Raw genomic sequence first — 24,049 nt, forward strand, 5'->3', positions numbered from 1 at the left:
AACTGAGGAATAACGACAACAGTGTTTCATCATAAATTGGAATAAACATTCGTAGATAATTCAGAGAGTGAGGGGGGAAAAAAGGAAAAACCGGGTTTCGAACTCGCAGCGCAAAGTTCCGAAGTCGCTATGGTAGCCGCAGAGCCACCGCTTCAGTTGAATCCTTAACCGCTAAGCGGTATCTACACTATAGCAACAACGCATTGAACACTTTGACCGTCGTTTTCTCAGAAGCGGTAGAGTTTAAGCTTATTTTGTCCCCTCTTTCAATGAGCGTAGTTAAAAGCAAGATCGGGGTCTGACACTTGGCGTGCCCCCTCGTAAATTGCGTGCGTTGGGATTCAGTAGACAGAATGCGTCCACTTTCCTCGACTACTCATTGACATGTTTGGAAACTTTCTTTGTTGTAGTTGCACTTTGCATTATGAGGGCTGGTTTTCCTGATGAGGATCTACTTATGGACTTTGCTCCTAATTTACGTTACTGTGTAGTAGACCTACTGCAACTACTTAAACCGGAAACGTTTGTTTGTTTGGATACTCCGCTTCTTAGTTGCTACATTTCGCTAAAATATTTTCCTTTTTTTCAAAACGGCAAGTTAAGATGACCACTGCAACATGGTAAGATCAGTAACAATTTAATACTTTGAAACAGTTATGTGTGGTGTACGAGGAGTCTACTGTTGTTGACTGAGGAATACATTAAACACGAAAGCTGCGTCCAATAACAATAATTAACTTTCGGTTACATGACAAAACACAAGTCGAAGCACTGTCAGTTCATCTCAGTACCCAGTAAAACTTAAACTGGAAAGATCGAAAACATACTTTTGTGGGGAAGGCAAACGAATGACTGCGTTTTATTTGCCGCACACTAAGAATACGCAACAGGCCAACTGAAAACACTGCCTACACTACGTTTGTCCGTCCACTGCTATAATATCCTTGACAGACGTGATTGACTGTGCACGTAAAAACGTCCAAGGAACGGTAGCACGCTTTGTAATGTCACGAAATAGGGGAGAGAGGATCCCAGATTTGATAATCGAGTTGGGGTAACATTCATGAAAACATATGCGTTTTTCGTTGCCACGAGATCTTTTCACGAAATTTCAATCACCACCATATGTTCTGAATGCCAAAACATTATTTCCTAGGGTACTTACACAAGAAGAAACCATAGTAATAATGTAATTCAAGGCTCGCAAGAAAAGATTTAAGTAGTCCCTTTTCCCGCACACTGTTAATGAGTGGGACGGTAGAGAAATAATCCGAACCTTCTGCCAGGCACGTAAGTCCGGATTGCAAAGAAATCCTGTTGATGTAGTCATGTAGATGTAACAACGAAATTATGTTGTAATTACGACATGTGACTTTCACTTGATCTGAACATCGAAGTTGTTTACTGTTTATTTACTTTTTGTTCATTAATTTCAGCCATATACGACCACCTAGGCGCGGTAAAGTGATATTGAAATAAAGTGTCATGCATGGACCAATAACAATAAGTTCCCACCTACTTGTTATAGTACTGCATTATCTGCCAGCGTATTCAGAAGTGGATATCGCATACGAAGTTCCTAGGGTGTTTGTAATGGATATTGCAGACGACTTCGACAAAGTTTGAATGTAGCTTCGTAAAAGTTCCGTGATCAAACGATCTGAGTTGCTGGAGAATACAGTTTATCCTCACTAGACAGTATATATTATCATTATACATGAGGTGAGTAGGGTTTCGCCGCGTTGCGGTGGCCGAGCGGTTCCAGGCGCTTCAGTGACGAACCGCACGGCTGCTTCAGTCGCAGGTTGGAATTCTACCTCGGGCATAGATGTCTGTGATGCCCTTAGGCTAGCTAGGTTTAAGTAGTTCTAGGTCTAGGGGCTGATGACCTAAGCAGTTAGGTCGCATAGTTCTTGAAGCCATTTTTTGACCTTTCGCGTAAATTTTCTTTACATAAACCGTCGTATCTTTTGATTGCGTTGACATAGAAGCTCACTTTTTTACACCAGCAAGGGACCGGTTACAGCAAGAAGTGCGATACATTTCCGCTTATTATGTCCACCCGTTCTGGAGGTAAACGGGTTTTAAGGGTTGGGTAGACCGATAGACGGTCAAGAAAGTGAGACTAGTAGGGTTCCGTTTTTACCGGTTTAGGTGACGAAATCCTAACAACGAAAACACTGACGATGAGGGCCGCATAAATAACACCCGCTACTCTTTATTCGAAATGTTCTAGTTGCTGTCGATACATAAGCATATTAGTCGTAGCTACGTTTTCGATCCAAATCACGTTTACAGGAATGCAAATAGAATGTATTTGCCTATACACGTGGTAATTCACATCCCAGTATTAATGCCACCGCGTTTTAGAAGTACGAACATTCTCATTGCTAGCTAGCTTAAGAAACACTTCTGCTAATGAACGTTTTCTGGCTGTGGCGAGTCTAGTGGAGAATTCGAAACAATGCAGAATACGTTTGGCAGCTATGTAGCCGTTTATTTCCTGGGGTGGTGCAGAATTATCCTACAAAATTTACTCTCTAATAACAGTAATTTGTTATTTCTATAATCATCCCGAATGATTGTCGCATAAGTGGTGACATAAAGGAAGAAAATTCATGTTTTTGAGTCCAGAAAGCTCTATGCAACAGAAACTGCAGATTTTTATTGCGAAATTGCCGGCTTGTTCATGTCTGGGGTAATAATAGAGGGCTGTTTGCCTAGGTTGTCTGCTAGCATAGTGAAAGGAAGGTCTGGTTTGTTTTCGGTTCTAATCTCTATGGAGGCAGGTAGAATATCAGTAAAGCAATTTTAAGAAATTCTCGCGCACCCAATACGATTTATCGCTACCTTTATTCTGTACTGGCGCTCTGTGGATGTCAATATGACACTCTTGTAGAATTTCATACATGATACTGCCTCCTTTTTCCGCTTCTGTCAATAATGGAATTGACTTAAGTGTGGCACTGAATGATGTTTAAGTGAATTTCGTTATGAATCTTCACGCATTGCTAAATTTGCACACTTTCATGGTAGGTCAGCAATGGTAATCCAGTATGACTGGTCTGAACGTTGACACAGACCGTTTCGCGGGCGAATGCGGATAATATTTTGCTAATTCGTAACGGTCTGGGGTTCTTTGTCTGTTATCTGGATAAGCTGAAATTCATTTTTATTCGTCCGTTTCATACAAATTAGCGTTTCTTCTTTCAGTTCTGTCTTATGTTTACGTGTTGTATTTAACACACTAATCAGCATTAATATAGTCTTAGAAATTATGGAATACAGTCTAAAAAAGTTCAGATAATTTGTCAATTTCACGCCTGCGCATAGTATGTTGGTAGCACTTCGTCGCCTTGCCTGTTATGCTGTGTAGCAGACTTTAAAGCCGTGCGGATCAGCATAACGAAAAGGCGAGGGGTCTCGCTCGTTTTGTCCACGACTGTACATCCATTTTTATGATTTATATGAATTTATTGAGTCTTTTACCTCTTACACTTTTAGATCGATTCCACGTGCTGTCCCATTCTTCAAGGAATCGTTTTCTCCGTGATACTGTTAATTTCAATTCGTCATGATTATAAATAATATGTTCGTTGGACGTTCATTGTCTCTTTTGCTTGTCTATCCACTTTTCATTAAATATTAAGCCTATATGGTTACTGGCCCTGTTGGCCAGTTGCTATGCGTCTTTCAGTTTTTTTCACTTCTTGCTCGACATCCAGAAAACAATCATAATAACTGAAATACACTCTTGCTATCTGATATCAATAGAGGGTTCTCACGTTGTGATATTCTACCGTAAACGATACAATGCTCCAAGTTTTAATGTGTGCATATTAATGAAAATTTTGAATTGGAAGAAGCATATTACTGACTTGTGAAACAAGCAAGCTACTTTTGTTCTTCGTATAACTGCTAATCTTGGAAACAACCTCGTGATACATTTTGCTTATTTCCACTCAGTAGTGTCGTACGGAATAATTTTCTGGGCTAACTCATCAATTAGAAAGAAAGTATTGATTGCACAAAAGCGATCAGTAAGAAATATAAGATATGGTGTTCATCCGCGGTCGTCATCTAGGTACCTCTACAAGGAGCTGGGCAGTCTAACTGCTCCATCACGATACATAACTTCGTTAATAAAATTCGTCATAAATAATCCATCACAATTTGAGAAGAATAGTGATTTTCTTACCCACAACACTAGAGGGGAAAAGGAACTTTATTATCAATGATTAAAGCTATCTTTGACACAGAAGAAGTTCAATATTCAGCAATAAATATGTTTGACCTTTTGCCCAATTACATAGATTGTTTGACAAGTAGCAAAGCAAGTTTTAATCATTTTTCCTAGACAACTCCTCCTACAAATTTTTATTTAAAAATTGGCAGGCTATAAATAAAACCGTATACGTCCTGTAAACTGACTCGTTTCACATCATTTCGATAGAGGAATCGTTCCAGTGATCTATGAAACATATAACTTGAAACACGTATGTTGTGCGGCAGCGATGCTGAGACATTGTAGAATCTCTGACCAGAGCAGTTGCGCTCGACTCGCAGTAGCGAGCAGTCAGTCAGTCAGTCTGCAGTAGTCAGTCCTCAGTAGTGCTTGGAGTCGGTTGCTAGCAGTAGCGGAGAGCAGTCGGCGGGCGTCGGCATCGCAATGGTCGAGATTCAGGACGAGGTATAATTTATTTAAATAAATAATCATGCAGCTTTGCGCTCATCAGATAATGTAACGAACAGTCATTGTAATTTAACTTTCAAAAATCGCCCCCAATAATAATTTTGATTTAAAAGCAATTTTTAGAGACAATCATTCAAATTTCCTTCCATTTCCTTTTAACAAAGATTTTTAAAAGGTACTTCCAATGCTTTTCATGCAACCGCCAGAGAACAATAAGAGCAGAATTTTGACATGCAGTTTTAATAAGGTAAGAAATTTATTCTGAATTCGCACAGGGCAAACACCGACTTTTCGGTTGAATTGAGTTTAGGTTATCATTACAGTTTCATTATCATGGGATTAGCGTTCATTATTTAATGGGAACTTGTACTTGAGTCAGATAGCGAGCTTTCATTTAATTGTCTTTGCCATTAATATTCTTGTGGGAGTTTACACTTAGCTGTGGCACCATTTCTAATAAATATTGGTTTTAAAATTTCTGTGGGAAGGTCACACTTAGCTGTGGCTTCATTTCTAATAAATATTATTCTTTTTTAAAATTTTTGTGGGGAGGTTACACTTGGCTCCATTTCTATTAAGTATTGTCCTTTTAAATTTTCCGTGGGGAGGTTACACTTGGCGACACCCAGTCCAGGATCGTATTTCGTGAGAATCTTTTAAAAAAAAAAAAAAAGTCAGATATCTGCTCTTATTGCTTAAATATAATTATAATTTGCGCAACGCTTTTACTAATCTTGTGACTTTCTTTCTACAGGTCAACGGCAATTCGTTGCTCTGTTGAATTTGTGTGTTGTTTTTGCATTGTGATTATTTCTTTTGTGAATATTTTGTCTGTTGTAAAAATGCCGCGAAAGACTGTGAATAGTGTATCGCGAGGTATTGTGAATGAAATCACCGATTCGAACAACTCTACCGATAGGACAAGTGACACGCAGTGTAATGATGACAATCCTGCGTTCACTAACAGTCAGTGCGTTCCAACCACTAATGATGACTTTTGTCTTAATGATGAACAAACGAACTTGGTTATGTCCTCTGTTGGTTTGACGACAATCGATGACGCGGGGAGCTCTATTGTAATGAGCGCTGCCCAGCCTAACACGACCGGTTCACTAAATTCAAGTAACGTTCAGGCAAATATTTCAAATGAAAATGAACGGGACACAGAAAGTACGACGGATTTATTTAATTCCGAAATAATGTCTGACAGTGTACATCCGACTGACAAACCCTTTTGTGAATCTCAGAATAACCAAATGGCTACAGAAAGCGAGACAATTTTAGATCCACCATTAAACAGCACAGTGAATAAAGTAGGTAATGTTACCTCGGATCAATTGATGGCATTATTGCTACAAGTTCTTGAAAAACAAGACAACACTTCCAAACAGTTTAATGAAAAATTAGATAACAATGATGTAAATTTCAAGCAACTTAGTGAACAGGTCAAACAACAGAACGAAAAACAAGACAAGTTTAATGAAAAATTAGATAACAATTCCAGACAGTTAAATGAAAAATTAGATAACAATTCCAGACAGTTAAGTGAACAAATTAGAGCCGTTGCCGCGCAGTGCCATGACACTAAGGAACAGTTACGCGAGGAAATCGAGGCTTGTTCACGAAAAAGTAGCGAAGAAATTAAGTCTGTTGCTCAGGAATTAAGGGAATTGCAAACAGCTGCAACAGAAACACTTAGAGCGGAAATCAGTACAGTCGCTAAACAATGCTCTGAAAAAGCTACACAATTACGCGACGAGTTTAAAGCAATGACGGTAGAACTTTCGCGCACAATGGATGAAAAGATTGACGCAAAATTCGAACAACAGAACACACAAATTAACGAACGTCTTAGTCTTCACATAGAAAACAGTGATACACGTTTCCGTAAATTTATTGATGATCAAAATAAAGTAAAACGTCAAGTAATGGAAACAATCACTGCTCAGAGACAGGAAGACAAACGTAAAATGTTTGCAAAAGCAAAAACATACGTAGACAACAATATTGCTACAGTGTCCGACAAAATTAACACCATCGAACAGTCAAACACAGAATTACGTGACGAAATTTCTGATCTGAAATCGAAAACAGACACATACATAACAGATTTTCAAACAGTGACCGACAGACTCGAACAATTAGAACTAACACAGGATTCCGATGTTACAAAACTGAACGAAACTACACGTAAATTGCAAAAACAGATTAAGGCCACTGACACTAAAACCGATGATCAGGTTAAGATACTGACTGAAAAATGTGATGAATTGGCCAGTCGTATTGATATCATCGAAAATACTAATGACAATAAATCAGACGATACTTCACCGGTTGCATTTAATCAAACACCGGAATTTCAAAATTTACAGCAGACGATTAATGAGATTGATTCGTCTAATAACACCTTGCATAGAAAATTGTCAAGTTTACAGCAGGAGGTAACACAGATAAAAAACATTTCAGTTAATAACACATCACAGCAGACGCCACTTTTCGAACATTTGCCAGACTCGCGCAACGCGTATAATTTGGGTAATCTACAGAGAGTACGAGACTTAGAGGCCGAACAACCACAGTTCAATAGATTCTCTTACAATCCTGAACCTGTTCCATCACACAGAGACGATAATTTCGATTACAAACATTTTCTGTCAGTGAGAAAGTTTAAAGTGTTTAAAAACGACAGAACACAGATTCACCCGCTAGATTGGATACAACAATTTAGCTTTGCTTTTCCACCGACTTGGCCTGTAACGCATAAGCTTGAATTTATTTGCAGCTTTTTGGAAGGCGAACCGGCAACTCGTATGAGGCCGATCGCGAGGCAATGTTATTCAGTGGAAGAGTTTCAGAATGCGTTTCTATCTGCGTATTGGTCAAAGACGACACAGCGCGGAATTAAAGATCAGTTAATTAGCTTACCAAATTATGAGAACACGAATTTTTCCAGTGTGACGCAATTTTTTGAGCACATGGTGCAACAGAACCAGTACCTAAGTGAACCGTACAGTGAATCTGCACTTATTCAATTATGTATCTCTAAGCTACCGCGATCATTAAGAGTTTCACTTTTAACCGGCCAGCAAAAAGAAAATATTTCAGCATTCAGAGATCTGTTACAGCTGTTGGAGGTACAACAATCTGATTATTCTTTTGTGAACAAAAATTCTTCGTATAACAACCAAGGCCAACAGACGTATAGCAATTATGATCAGACACGTAATTTTAATAGGAAAAGTAACAGACGTTTTAGGAATGAAAACCACCAAAGCTTTAATAACAGACAAAATTCACATTATCAACATCATCAAAACTTTCAGCAACAGGAGCCACCTTTTAGTAACAATAGACGTTTTGCACCACAACAGCATGAAGGTCAGCCGGTTAGCGTACCTAACCAACAATGGAATGCACAAGGTCAACCAGGCTTTAATGTTTCACCGCGTGCACGTGTAGTCCCTGATACAACAAATAGTAACGCACGGCAGCAAGGAAGCAACTACGTACAAAGAAGACAGTATTTTAATTCCTATCGCAATGCACCGTATAGGAATAACTATCACGACAGACGTGAAAATGACGAGCAAAATTATCAACGTACATATAATAATAGTCGATCTTACCAGCAACAAAATCATCAGCAACAACATATTCTAGTAAATGAACCCGACAGTAGGTATCATCCAGAGCGTAATGCGTCTGGAAGAAGTAATAGAACTGTTCAAATCGTAGAAATGCCACAACGTCCTCCTGATAATAGTAACACGTCAGATAGAATTTGACTAGATACTGTAAAAATCGCATCTTCCAATAACACAAGCACTAGTTTTGACACGCAAAATGTTGTTCATGAAAATGTAATTACTTTTGACGACATCAGAGACACACTTTTGCAGGAAAGACCAGTTGTTCAGAAAATTATTTCACATCCTGTCATCGAAATTAAAATAGGTTCATCGAAATTTTCAGCAGTAATTGATTCCGGATCACCTATGTCAGTTATTAATGAGGAAACTTTCAACGAGTGCAACAAAGAGAATATTTATCCTACATTTCCTTTATGCAAAACGAAAGTGAAAGGAGCAGTATCGAGTAAAGGAGTGGATGTAAAATTACAGACGCATTTATCATTTTGTATTGGAGGTCATACTTTTCACTCAAATTTTTGGATTGTTCCTTTATTGACAACAGACGTAATTTTAGGCACGAACTTTCTGGTACAACACGATGCAGTGGTTGATTTTCAAAATTCCTATTTAATGTTGAAGGACGAAAATGTGCAATTGGCTTTAGAATTTCAGCATTCCTTATCTGCAGAAGAACAAACAATTAACCGCACAGAGGTCATTTCCGCAACACGTAACATAGACTGTAATCCCACATTGTTTACGGATACGTACGTACACAACTATAACACTCCAGACGAAACTGACTACGATGTAATGCAAATGATTTCTGATAAAGTTAAACAAAGCAGTGCAAATACAGACGACGAACGAACGCAATTACATAAAGTTCTTTTACAACAAGCTCCAGTTTTCGACAACATTCCTGGTACTATGTCCGGCTTTATGTACGAATTTCAAGTCAAACAGCACGACACATTTAAAGCAAAGCATTATCCCATTCCATATATCCACAGAGAACAAGTTAAAAAAGAATTGCAGGATATGCTCGATCAAGGAATTATTGAACCAGCAGTTAGTCCGTACATAAACCCACTACATATTGTTAAGAAAAAAGATGGCTCACTTCGCCTCGTACTTGATTCACGTCACATTAATGACATTATTATTAATGAAACAGATCGACCACAGACATTAGAAGAACTACTACAGAAATTTCACGGTACAGCTATTTATTCCACATTAGATTTGAAATCGGGATTTTGGCAAATACAACTTCATCCGAATTGCAGAAAGTATACAGCTTTTCTCTGTTTTGGTGACTGTTATCAGTTTTGCAAATTACCATTCGGCTTAACTATTTCTTCTGCAGCTTTTATTCGCGGTTTGAACACAATACTTCCGACAGAACTTAAAGATAGAATCACGACGTACGTAGATGACATTCTAATCGCAGAAGCTAACTGGTCTGAACACAATCTGATTCTTGAACGACTGTTGCAAACTTTCCATGCACAAGGACTTACAGTTAACCTCAGTAAATCGCATTTTGGCAAAACTTCTATAAAATTTCTTGGACACGTAATTTCAGCAAAAGGCATTGCGCCTGATCCAGAAAAACTTCAAGCTCTACGTGACATTACTGTTCCTACAACGAAGAAACAATTACGCAGTTTTTTGGGTTTAATTAACTTTTTTCGCAAATTTATTCATCACTCTGCTTTAGACACGCCTAGATTATGCCAATTAACAGGTAAAAATACTATTTGGTCTTGGGATAAACAAGCACATTCTGAATTCGTGAACCTGAAAGATGCTTTGTTGAATGCTCCACTTTTATCGCACCCAGATCTTAGCAGAAATTTTTCTATTGCCACCGACAGTTCCAACACAGCTTTAGGCGTACATATTTTTCAGGAAATTGAAGAAGATGGTACAACAGTAATTAAAAACATCGCATTTGCAAGTCGCATTCTCTCACCTGCTGAACGAAATTATTCCGTTACTGAACTAGAAACATTATGTGTTGTATGGGCTTTCACGAGATTTAGGCATTTTCTTTATGGAAGACACACGACCGTTTACACAGATCATAGAGCTATACAATTTTTACTTTCAGCTAAATTTACTCACGACAGGTTAAGTAGATGGAAACTTTATTTACAGGAATTTAATTTTACAATAGTTCACATTCCCGGCACACAAAATGTAATAGCAGACGCATTATCCCGTTCTCTCAGCAACAATCAGCAAGACGTCGCAACCAACTTTTGCAAAGCAAATTTCAGCGTCATGTACATTCAGCAAGTAGCATTTGAAAATTTTATTTCCTCGTCATTACAGGACATAGCACGAGAGCAAAGCAAAGACAATGTGTGGAAAGAAATTAAACACCTTTGGCAAGATAAGAATAATGTTACGATTAGAAACCACTACACTGTACGCAATGACATTCTGTTTCGCCGCTCTCATCCAGACAGTAACAATTGGTTATTATGCATTCCTGACGAACTGGTTAACAAATTAATCTGGTACACTCATTTAAGCTACGCACATTATGGAGCAAGAAAATGTTTTCTGATACTGAGACAGAACTGTTATTTTGCCAGCATGGAAAAACGTATACGACGAGTTTTAGCGTCATGTAAAATTTGCCAGAAAGCTAAGTCTGACACCACTTCACATATTCCTCCATTATACCCCATTGTACCTGTTAAATTAAGACATATGGCCGCAGTAGACATTTTTGGTCCAATTCCGAGAACTAACAGAGGTTTTTGCTACATCTTTGTCGCTGTTGAACTAACTTCAAAATTTGTTACCTTCACTCCGTTACGCAAAGCTACTGCTAAAACTGTTTCGAAAGTATTTGTAAAGCATTTCTTATTTCATGTAGGGCATGTGATGAAAGTAATTTCTGACAATGGATCACAATTTCGTTCTGCTATATGGATACGCATGTTACGAGCTAGAAACATTTCTCCGATCTATATATCCAAGTACCACGCTTCTTCGAACCCTTGTGAACGACTAATGAAAGAAATTGGTAAACTGTGTAGAATATACTGCCACAAAAGACATGTTAATTGGGACACACACATACACTCATTCCAAGATGTAATTAATTCCATTCCAAATGAATCCACTATGCTATCTCCGTCTGTTATACTGAAAAACGTTGAACCACCAAACAAAATCAAAGAGTTAGTAAATTTTCCTACATCTCGTCGATTACGACACCACGAAATAATTGACATTGCGCTGAACAACATCAAACGTGCCGCAGAGCGCCGGAGAAGACAGCAAAAACAGGTTTGTAGACACCGAGATTTTCACGTTGGACAGAAGATATTAGTACGTACACACTATTTATCCAGCAAATTAAAAGGTAAGTGCAGTAAATTTGAACTTCTATACGCAGGTCCATATCGGATTCGCAGCATTCCTCACCCCAATGTTGTACACGTCGAAACTATGAGAACCAGAAAATCGAAAGGCAACCATCATGTGTCAAACATTAAACCCTTTATCGAATGAAACCACTTTACGATGTAACATGCTATGAGGCCGTTTACACATTTTATGACCACTGATGTAATTATATTGACATTACTAATTACTGATGATTATCGTGTTTTTTCTTGGCAAGTGCCCGGCAAGGTAAGGTTAGCAGGTCGCTTTTCTTGTCGTTACACATCAGACCGTGCACATTTTTTCAGATGAACTTACACATTTTATGACCACTTATGCAATTATATTGACATTACTAATTACTGATGATTATCGTATTTTTTCTTGGCAAGTGCCCGGCAAGGTAAGGTTAGCAGGTCGCTCTTCTTGTCGTTACACACTAGACCGTGCATTTTTTCAGATGAACTTACGCATTTTATGAATAATTATGCAATTCTCTATAATGACGCATTAATTTTATCAAATTCTCTCTCCATTGAAGTCTTTAATTATCGCATCTATTAACTATACTACATATAAGCTGAACACAACGAATGTCACATTTTGTCTTTCTTATGTATGTACGACTGTTTTCATGTTTTGTTTATATGTACTGTGAACTAGTTAAGGTGTAACACACACCATTTGACTTTGACATTTTTTGCCATATGATATCTCAACATTGTGACTGTTTTACATTTCCTTTTTTATGCTGTATGCTTAATTGTTCTCTGTACACTTTGCCTTTGAACACTGTCTATGCTTTTGACATATAACGTTTTTCTGTCATGTTATGCTGTATGCTTAATTGTTCTCTGTACACTTTGCCTTTGAACACTGTCTATGCTTTTGACATATTACGTTTTTCTGTCATGTTATGCTGTATGCTTAATTATGTCACCATTAACCAGTCATTATTTAATGGGTATATGATTTAAATGCAAGACATTAATCTTTGTTCATCAATTTCAGAAATAAATGATGCGTACAGGAAATGAATTAAACAGAAGTGGGAATTTCACCTATGGAATAAACGAAAGAAGATGCAATAAGCTAATGAGGACGAGTAAATGGATCAGAATTAACAAGCATTAACCAGAATATATTATACACATCGCAGAATAGCAGTCTTAACTAATTTTTTCTTTCAGAATACAAAGCGATTGATGCAAGCTGTCAGACAGAACTACACATTTTAGTTTTAAGTGATGAAATATGCTAGGGATTAGGAATAGTTGTGTGATGAATAATGAAATGATTTTTGCAGATGATAATGAATGCTGATAATGAACAATGATGAAGAATATGGTACTATGAATAATGAAGTTTTTGTTTACAGGTGATGATAATGATGGAGTTATGATGATATGAATAATGAAGTTTTTCTTTACAGATGAGGATAATGTTGAAGTTATGTATTTATGCTATGTAGTTATTTAAGTATTTGTTGCAGTTTACTTTGACAGCAGGTGTTATATTGCGTAGTAGGATGACTGAAGGTTTTGGAAAGGACAGCTATGGAACACATTTTTTATACACATTTCACTACCTGTTAATTCGAAGTTCACTACTTTTCAGCATAGTCTGCGTTTCTTCTTTCAGCTCAATAATCCATTTTGTATTTTTCTTTCAGGAGAAGCTTTTTATGATACTTACTAAACTTGTTACTTATTATACCTGTTCTAGTACTTGCATTTTTCTTACCCACTTGTGTCTATCATTTATAAATGTGATAACCTTGCTACAGCTGACTCATGACGAATGACGTTACACAATCTTTTCATTTATAGGAACAACCTAGAAGCAATTTTTTCTCTTATTTCTTCTTGCTTTCCCTTATAATTACCCAAAGCAATGCATTGCTAGCAGAAAAAACAAAATGTATTAACAGTCCCAGATAATGTCACTAGTTTATGATAATTCTGAATAACACTGATCAGCTCTGAATAGTATGTCACTTGAATAATGACTTCTTAATGATACCTAAACATAATTGCCACTATCTATTGTAATGAGAGTACTTATTATGCCCATGCTTATTAATGCTACTAATGTTTTATACTATTCAATACTTGCTGGCCACTGAGTGCCCATAATTAATGTAACTTATAATGCCCATGCTTATTAATGCTACTAATGTTTTGTACTATTCAATACTTGCTGGCCACTGAGTGCCCATAATTAATGTAATTACTTATTATGCCCATGATTATTAAGGCTATGACTGTAATTAACTGATTTTTCTAATAATGATTTCTTAATGATATGAATAATACTGAATGATGAATAATGTTTTATACTATTCAATACTTGCTGGCCACTGAGTGCCAATAATTAATGTAACTTAACGTTTTGTTAGTGTTTTCAATGACGACTTCCCATATTAATACTGAATGATGATAAATATTTTGTACTAATCGAAAGTTGCTAGGCCACTGAGTGTTAATAGTTACTTGTAAATATGTCATTTGAATGAGGAAAAATGTTTTGTAATACTCAATACTTGATGGCGATTGATTACCACTCTTGTCTTTAAATTAATTAATGAACATTTTTCTGTAATACTACATTCATGGTACAGAAATGTTCAATGACTAGAGTATGGATACCGCAAACTACTTATGTAATCACTAATCAAGACTTGTGTGTTAGTTAATGTCCTTCACCTTCTGACCTAACTACCTGAAATTATTGTAACATCCATTTGTCTTGTCCATCCTCATTATCATGGAGCACTATATTTGGTTTTTGCACTAATTCTACGTTGGTGTGCCGCCTCTTAAAAGCGTGGTGTTGACACGACATGCTGTTCACCACTGTAGGCGAAGAAACTACTTATGTAATCACTAATCAAGACTTTGTTATGGAGCACTGTGTGCCGCCTCTTAAGAGCGTGGTGTTGACACGACATGCTGTCCACCACCGTAAGCGAAGAAGACGTTATTCTGGTCCCACTGTTTGGTGTACCTGGTATACTGCCAAATGATAGTATGGAATACTACTACGACGTTTCACTGTCTTGATACGCTGATAAATACTTCTGGGAACGGAACTGCAGATTGTATCACTTAGTTGTGATTCTGTGGAAAGATATGGACTTTCAGTGCAGCTATGTGCAAACTAAAGTGCTACAACCATGATGCAATCCTTCCTTTCCTATCCTAATAGTGAAAATCATTTTTTACTAACACCATTTATGTTCATGGCCTATACATTTTTTCTCGATTTATTGAACTCTAGTGCGAGTACACTTGTGTCACTTGTCGACATGATTTTTGCCATTTGTTGTCAAAATACTAAAGACATTTTCGATTTGTTTTGAAGTGCAGTATGTGTGCACTCTTGTCATCTATATTGTATATACTTTTTGTGATTTGATGATTTTTCTACCCTTGCGTTTATTTGTTATAAAAAAAATGTTCAAAAGCTTTCAGTGCATATGCACTTATGTGAATATGTTTTCAACTGAACTCCAGTACCTGTGCACTCTTCTTATTTTTCAACATGATTTGTGTTTTTCTGTATACCTTTTATGATTTATGTCATTTGTTACTCATTGTATATACATTTCGTCTTTTACTGATATGTTCTCCACTGCAGTGCATGTGCACTCATGACACTTGTCAACATGATTTTTTTTGCCTGTTATGAAACTGCTAAAGAATTTTTCAGTGTGTGTGCATTTTATTATCTGTCAAATAATTTGTATATACATTTTTCCTGATTTGTTTTGTACTTATATTTTGTCTTGTCTGTAATGTTTTGTAATTGGTGCATGCGCACAACATTTAATTCATGTATTACATCCAAATATTTTGTAAATGTTAATTAATTAAAGGAAAAATTTGTTACGATGGCAAGTCCAAATGACTCACCATCGCTGCCAAATTTTTGCCCCCCCAGTGGAGGGTTATGAAACACGTATGTTGTGCGGCAGCGATGCTGAGACATTGTAGAATCTCTGACCAGAGCAGTTGCGCTCGACTCGCAGTAGCGAGCAGTCAGTCAGTCAGTCTGCAGTAGTCAGTCCTCAGTAGTGCTTGGAGTCGGTTGCTAGCAGTAGCGGAGAGCAGTCGGCGGGCGTCGGCATCGCAATGGTCGAGATTCAGGACGAGGTATAATTTATTTAAATAAATAATCATGCAGCTTTGCGCTCATCAGATAATGTAACGAACAGTCATTGTAATTTAACTTTCAAAAATCGCCCCCAATAATAATTTTGATTTAAAAGCAATTTTTAGAGACAATCATTCAAATTTCCTTCCATTTCCTTTTAACAAAGATTTTTAAAAGGTACTTCCAATGCTTTTCATGCAACCGCCAGAGAACAATAAGAGCAGAATTTTGACATGCAGTTTTAATAAGGTAAGAAATTTATTCTGAATTCGCACAGGGCAAACACCGACTTTTCGGTTGAATTGAGTTTAGGTTATCATTACAGTTTCATTATCATGGGATTAGCGTTCATTATTTAATGGGAACTTGTACTTGAGTCAGATAGCGAGCTTTCATTTAATTGTCTTTGCCATTAATATTCTTGTGGGAGTTTACACTTAGCTGTGGCACCATTTCTAATAAATATTGGTTTTAAAATTTCTGTGGGAAGGTCACACTTAGCTGTGGCTTCATTTCTAATAAATATTATTCTTTTTTAAAATTTTTGTGGGGAGGTTACACTTGGCTCCATTTCTATTAAGTATTGTCCTTTAAATTTTCCACTACTGCAGACTGACTGACTGCTCGCTACTGCGAGTCGAGCGCAACTGCTCTGGTCAGAGATTCTACAATGTCTCAGCATCGCTGCCGCACAACATACGTGTTTCATATTATCTGATGAGCGCAAAGCTGCATGATTATTTATTTAAATAAATTATACCTCGTCCTGAATCTCGACCATTGCGATGCCGGCGCCCGCCGACTGCTCTCCGCTACTGCTAGCAACCGACTCCAAGCACTACTGAAGACTGACTACTGCAGACTGACTGACCGCTCGCTACTGCGAGTCGTGCGCAACTGCTCTGGTCAGAGATTCTACAATGTCTCAGCATCGCTGCCACACAACATACGTGTTCATACCGATGTAAGATGGAAGGAGTACATCAAACTAATTGTAGTAAAATATAGTGCTGGAATGAAATTCATTAGAAGAAACCTGAGTAAAAGCAATTCACCCACAAAGGAAATATATTACGAAACCTTCGCTCGAATAATTATTGTCAGTTTGCGACTCTTACCAACTGAGATTAGTAGAGGTGATATAGAAGACACGAAAAGAGCTATGTGTTTCATCATGGGCTCGTTTAGCTGGCGCTAGAGCATTACAGAAGTGCTCAATAACCCTTAGAGGCAGACGTCACTATTAAAATTGGAAGAGCCAAGGATAACTTCACTATATGATAATAATGTCAAATACAGAAAAATGGTCCTCCTGGAAGTCGTTCCTCTCACGCAATAACCGTGAACAGACGTAGTAGTGTGGAAGAGGGGTGGAGGGTGACGGGCAGGGGGGGGGGGGGGGAGTGGGTGGATGATAGTTGTGCGTACGCCCCACTGTCACAGAATCGCCAAATTCTTAGCTTAAAGTCTTGCACGCAGCTGGAAACCAGGATTCAGGAGCAATGAAATGTGGCCTTCTCAATATTTTCAGCCAGATGCAGGAAGGATATAGGGATGGGCCTACCTCAAGGCGCAGGCTACAGCTGTTGCTTATTCCAACGAGGACTCTCAGGTTGCAGTTACTGCTTCTTCAACTTGTTGAGTGAGCCCACAAGGTGTACACACTGAGTGTACATTATCACTTTTCTCGTCCTTTGGCACCATTATCCCTTCGAGTCTCGGTGCCCCATTGTGAATGCCGTAAATTTTACTTTTTTATCCACCTTGTTGACTTATCCTTTATTCGTAATTTTAATAGCGGTATATTGAGCTCCATATTCCTGACTCAGCTGACTAGGGAAACACTAAATATGACACCTGTTTCACTCTGTGAGAGATTACTGTTCTCTTCTTGAAATATATTCGCTTCGGAAAATTTACGAGAGGCTAAATGAGTTTCTAACTCACTTCTGTGCGGTATGCCTAGTTTTTAAAGCAACCAATAGGCATAGAGACTCACGCACAACCTGACGAACTTCATATACGATCTGAATATTGCTGAGTGAACTTTGAACCAGTCTTCAGTTTTATCAGTGATGTCCAAAGTCGAAGATTCCCATCTCAATAGAACTTAATTAGAAGATACACGAAAGACAACATCGCGATTTGTTTATCGGGCTGGAATGTGCTTTTTGACCTATGTACGACATTTGCTAAGCTGCACATCTACATTTCCACACCAAGCAGTCACTGTTCCAGTTACCTCTGCTGTTCACGTCACATGCAACAGCTTAATCTAGAATAAGTTCTTTAGACTGTGGGGACCAAATTACGATGCTGTGCATTGTAGTGGTGTAATGTATGGCACGTATTCATAGCCCTGAGACACAGCTATCCACGTTTTGGTAGGTGGCTTATCAGTCAACTTTTTAAATTATCCGCAATGAAAGGCGCACTAGTAGTTAACTGTTGCTTACAATTATTCTTAGGTCAACTCGTTATGTGATTTTCGCATAATTTCTGTATCAGACGTAATGAACCGACAGTAAGATTGCACACACTTCTGTTTCCTTGCACTTTTAGGTAAAACAATAATGTATTGTGAGATGGCATGCAATGGGAGGCCATTTTAGTACATTAAATACATTTAGTTCACTTGACGCAATCGTTTCCTTACAGATTACCTTTAAAGCCATAAAGCAAACGGTTCGTGCAGTTTTGGAAGCCAGCGAAGGCGGGCAACAGCCAAATCGAGCACCGGTAAGTTCAGAATTTAATATCGTATCGACATAGAGGTTATGTGAAATGAAACATTAGCTTGTATTGCACAGTTGTTTTGTAGCAGAAATGTGATTCAGAGTCATTTACAAGGAGGGGAAGGTGGGGAAGAGGGGATTGACGGTGGGAGTGGGGGAGGAGGGAGACAGGAGGGTACACTTGCCCCCTTCTGGAGTCTGAAAAACATACTTTTTATTCATTACACGATTCATTTTCACACGATTCTAGCAATGATTATCTGTGATGCTGCTAAAGATTTAGTGTATTCTATCATTGCGCTGCAGAGTGTGATCGAAAAACCACGTTCTTCGCAATTGCTATAAAATTTAGCTTGTTTGCTTGTCACGGTATTTGCAGTAAATTATGCCGTTTGACTCGCTGGTGATTTCGGCGTCGTTCTACAATCTCTGCAGAACACTGTCAGAATAGTGTCGCTCAGTTTTTCTCTGTCGCTTCCTCGTACTACACTCATGCTCATAAATTAAGGATAATGCTGATACATAGTGAAATAACGCTCTAGTGGGCGGTTTGCGGGTTTAAATCACTTCGGGGTGTGACCGTGCGGTGCATTTGACCTGCGGTCGTCGCACGGTGGCACTGGCAGCCGTCCACATACGCAGAGGTGTGTTGGTGCATGTCAGAGTACGGTGCAGCGAGTAAGTGTGCAGACGTTTTCAGACGTGTTAATGGTGACTGTGTGTTGAAAATGACTCAAAGAACACATATTGATGACGTTATGAGGGGTAGAATACTAGCGCGCCTCTAGATTGGTCAAACACAGCAGGTCGTAGCACGGGCCTTCCGTGTGCCACAAAGTGTGATCTCAGGATTATGGCAACGATTCCAGCAGACAGGAAACGCGTCCAGGTGCTACAGTATGGGACGTCCACAGTGTAAAACACCACAAGAAGACCTATATATCACTATCAGTGCCCACAGTCGGCCACGGAGTACTGCAGGTAGCCTTGCTCAGGACTTTACCGCAGCCACTGGAACAGTTGTCGCCAGGCACACAATCTACAGACAACTGAAGAGACATGGTTTATTCGCCCGGTGACCTGCAAGGTGCATTCCACTGATCCCTGGTCAGAGGAGAGCCCATAAAGCCTGGTGTCAAGAACAAAGTACATGGTAATTGGAACAGTGGTCCCAGGGTATGTTCACGGACGAGTTCAGGTATAGTCTGAACAGTGATTCTCGCCGGGTTTTAATCTGGTTTGAACCAGGAACCAGATACCAACCCCTTAATGTCCTTGAAAGGGACCTGCTTGGAGGTTCAAATGGTTCAAATGGCTCTGAGCACTATGGGACTTAACTTTTAAGGTCATCAGTCCCCTAGAACTTAGAACTACTTAAACCTAACTAACCTAAGGACATCTCACACATCCATGCCCGAGGCAGGATTCGAACTTACGACCGTAGCGGTCGCGCGGTTCCAGACTGTAGCGCCTAGAATCGCTCGACCACTCCGGCCGGCCACCTGCGTGGAGGTCGTGGTTTGATGATGTGGGGTGGGATTATGATTGGTGCACCTACACCCCTGCATGTCTTTGACAGAGGAACAGTAACAGTTCAGGTGTATCGGGACGTAATTTTGCACCAGTATGTCTGCCATTTCAGGGGTGCAGTGGGTCCCACCTTCCCCCTGATGGATGATAACGCACGGCCCCACTGAGCTGCCATCGTGGAGGAGTACCTTGAAACAGAAGATATCAGGCGCATGGAGTGGCCTGCCTGTTCTCCAGACCTAAACCCCATCGAGCACGTCTGGGATGCTCTCGGTCGAAGTATCGCTGCAAGTCTTCAAACCCCTAGGACACTTCAGGAGCTCCGACAGGCACTGGTGCAAGAATGGGAGGCTATACCCCACCAGCTGCTCGACCACCTGATCCAGAGTATGCCAACCCGCTGTGCGGCCTGTGTACGTGTGCATGGTGATCATATCCCATACTAATGTCGAGTTATGAGCTTGAGTGTAGACCGGTCTCGTTGTAGAATCTAGACGAGGACGGTTCCAACACTCGGCAGGGGGAGTTAGCCACCGGGGCCATGGGTCTCTTCTCGTTCTTCATCATGGCACCATAAACATGGTAGTTGTGTACTTGGTCGGCTCCCAGAATACATTCACCTTCCACTTCCCCTGTCTAACTTAAGCAGCACAGTACTATATTTTTTTCCGCGCACAGATTAGACCGGTGCAGCATTCTTAGAGTGCATAGGGCCGACTGCATCAACGTCGATTAAATCTTAACCACACTGAAGTGAGCATTTAACCCTGGACATGCAAAATTCGCTGCATCAAACCAATTTGCAGTTAGACGAACGAGTTGACGACGGTTAAAGTTGACCGAGGTCGGAGACTCGTTTATCTTGAACTGATCGCGGTGAGAATAAAATAGCCGACCGGTGTGGCCGAGCGGTTCTAGATGCTTCAGTCTGGTACCGCGTGACCGCTACGGTCGCAGGTTCGAATCCAGCCTCGGGCATGGATGTGTGTGATGTCCTTAGGTTAGTTAGGTTTAAGTAGTTCTAAGTTCTAGGGGACTGATGACCTGAGATGTTTAGTCCCATAGTGCTCAGAACCATTTGAGAATAAAATAAACACGTAAGTGTTAAAATGGCGGCACGCTTTGATGTTTTAGATGACACAGAAGATGAAAAATGTTGTATCTTGACCATGTAAATTGTCGCCGCGACCGTAGAGGTGTAATTGTGGAAAGGGGAAATAGTTTCGAATATTACGGGAACAGGACATTTGAAGAGAGATTTCGCCGTTCAAAAGAAACAGTGTGTGGATATGAGGTCAAATCAGCCAGAGGTTGGAATTTCCGACTTATGAATAACCACGTATCGTCCATGAACAGACGTGTATCGACATAAGGACATATGCAACTGCTGAATTAGTTACTGGTGTCAGTGCTAACATACATAGTACAACAGCACGAAGAACTGTCAGTGATGTATCGGGGATCATACCATCAGCGTCTCCACAATACAAAGATTTTCCTTCTTTAGCAGAATTACACTCCATCATGGATGGTTTCAGCGTACTGGATGGATTTCCTGAGTCGTTCGTACACTGCATTTCAATGCTATCGAAAGCGTGTCGTAGGTAAATATCGAATGTTGACTTTTTCAGATAAGGTCCTTACACAGTGTATACCGATACGGAGAGGGGGCTGTTCTGTTGAAGCCGTAGGTTTATTGATCGCTTTTACAGCTGCAAAGGTGAAGGTAGCAGATTCGCGTCCATTTCCTTCCAATTATTTATTTTCACCTTCTGTTTTCTAATAGATTATGTATCTTTCTTCTTAATGTAATAGAAGCATTACCTGCAGTAGTCGATATTGTTTATTATAAATAATGTATCTGCTGCAATTATTGATGCAAAGACCAACGTATGGAATATTATCCTAGTGGCCAGAAATCTTAACGTGACTGTCAGTCTGTGTCAGAAACAAAACACAAATTACACACTGGAACTTTTTGTTATTATGAAACTTCGTGTAAAATATACACACCTGTCTCTTGGTTTTATGGACAGATTCATGTTTGTATCTTGTCGGCGTATATATTTTTCAGTGATGAAGAGCAACTACGAAAAAAATCTTCTCTTCCAATCAAATGAAATTACGAAACGAACCTCTTTTCATAAAATTTACATGATGGAGACTTTACTTCAGAGAGATAGTAGCTAATGCAACCTCGGGAATGTTGATATTATGCATGTGCAAAATGACATTAGACACTGCATTTTAACTGCATTCATTTAAAACCAAAAATGGGATGAAGATATAATTGAGTGACCGAATAACATCTTCTGGCATGAATGTCAGATCGTTGTACAGCATTATTGGCTGCTCCAGCCATCGATGAATCCAAAATCTTAACGCTACGCTTGTCCGTTTTTTCTTTCTTTTGCGTTCTAAAATTTTAGCATTACAGCTGGCCAGCTCTAAAAGATGCCAGTTTCAAATTTTGAGAAATTAGGATTCCTTTTCCTGCTCTCCATAGCGCAGTAACAATAATCTCGTTACGACAACAAACTGAATAGCGCATGTATGTTCCACAGAGAGTGACTGAATGTGTAATGGACTCTTCCCTTTGAAACACACGAACTTAACTGTGGTCAAATTCACGGTTAGCTGAACGTGACTTGCTAATCGGTATTTAGGGCCGATGCAGCGGAAAGACAACTTAATTGTGGTGAAGCTTTAACCGTGATCATGAGACCTTCGGTCATCTTGCTTTTTAATCGACGATGGTGCACTTAGCCATATAGTTGTCACGGCAAAGACCCAAAGGCATCACTAGGAAATAAAACTTGTTAGCCGCGCGGTCTTAGGCGCCTTCTGACGGTCCGTACGGCTCCCTCCGTCGGAGGTTCGAGTCCTCCCTCGGGCATGGGTGCGTGTGTTGTCCATAGCGTAAATTAGTTTAAGTAGTGTGTAGGCTTAGAGACCGATGACCTCCGCTGTATGGTCCCATAAGACCTTACCACCAAAACATGTCATTTCCTGCGCTAGAGCTACTTAGTCAAACTCACTTTCAATTTCAGAACCATGTCTCCCAAGAAGACTCCAATTTCGAATTCAGTAAGCATTTAAATGACAGACGTCGCTGACAGATTTTTCTATGAATCGTCCAAAGTATTCTATTCGGTAATTTGAAACACTGCATTGACATGTAATGAGTCCTTCGTTTTAGTTTTGCCTGCTTAGTAAAAGCCAGTCAAAGACTTTAAGATAATTGCGGAACGTTCACAAGGAATCAGAATATACACTATACGTGGAAATAATTCTTGCTGTGCCACAGGGGTTACTATTATGCCAACTTTTGTTACAGAAAATAATTCTACATAATTTATTCAAGACATGAATTACCTACATTTATGACCCTGGAAATGCAATGAAACCTACAGGATGTAATACAATACCGGAAACACAAACGTGTTGAAAATTTTTGATTTATTCTTTGCAGATGGGCAGTCGCTAAATTTGAATAAAACAGTAACTTGATTCATTCCTCTAAATCAGGGCCGGCCAAACGCTGCACAGTGTGCAGACGTGCGGAAGTGCTGCACATGTGCGCACGTGTGCGACAGCGAGCAACAGCGACATCTGTTATTACAGGTAGACATGTGTCCTAAATGAACGGCGGCGGCTCCACTTCCCTGTTTATGTGGTACAAGCAAGAGCTTGTTTGTGAAAGATTTTTCTCGGTGATGAAAATGAATAAATCAAGGTTTCGATGAAGCATAAGTGATGAAAATCTTCGCAACTGCTTGCGTTTGTCAATGAGCCATGCTTTTGCGCACGATTTTAACTATGTCATTTCCCATGACCAGTGATAAACGTGTTCGGATTTATTCCTTTCATAATTAAAAATTACTGTTAACTAATTG

At 39.3% G+C, this 24,049-nt stretch overlaps 1 protein-coding gene across 2 annotated transcripts in view; it reads left to right on the forward strand.

Annotated features, from left to right (window-relative positions):
* LOC126197644 (fatty-acid amide hydrolase 2-A-like) overlaps positions 1 to 24,049 on the forward strand; it is a 189,194-nt gene that overhangs the window by 44,540 nt on the left and 120,605 nt on the right. The window contains exon 2 of one of the 2 annotated variants that reach the window (XM_049934654.1): positions 18,547 to 18,627. The exons of the other annotated variant lie outside the window; for it this stretch is intronic. The gene's annotated coding sequence lies outside the window, so the exon portion shown is untranslated. The remainder of the gene's footprint in view (positions 1 to 18,546; positions 18,628 to 24,049) is intronic. 2 annotated transcript variants of the gene reach the window in all.

The sequence above is a fragment of the Schistocerca nitens genome, chromosome 1, assembly GCF_023898315.1.
Source record: "Schistocerca nitens isolate TAMUIC-IGC-003100 chromosome 1, iqSchNite1.1, whole genome shotgun sequence".
NCBI classification, from domain to species: Eukaryota; Metazoa; Arthropoda; class Insecta; order Orthoptera; family Acrididae; genus Schistocerca; species Schistocerca nitens.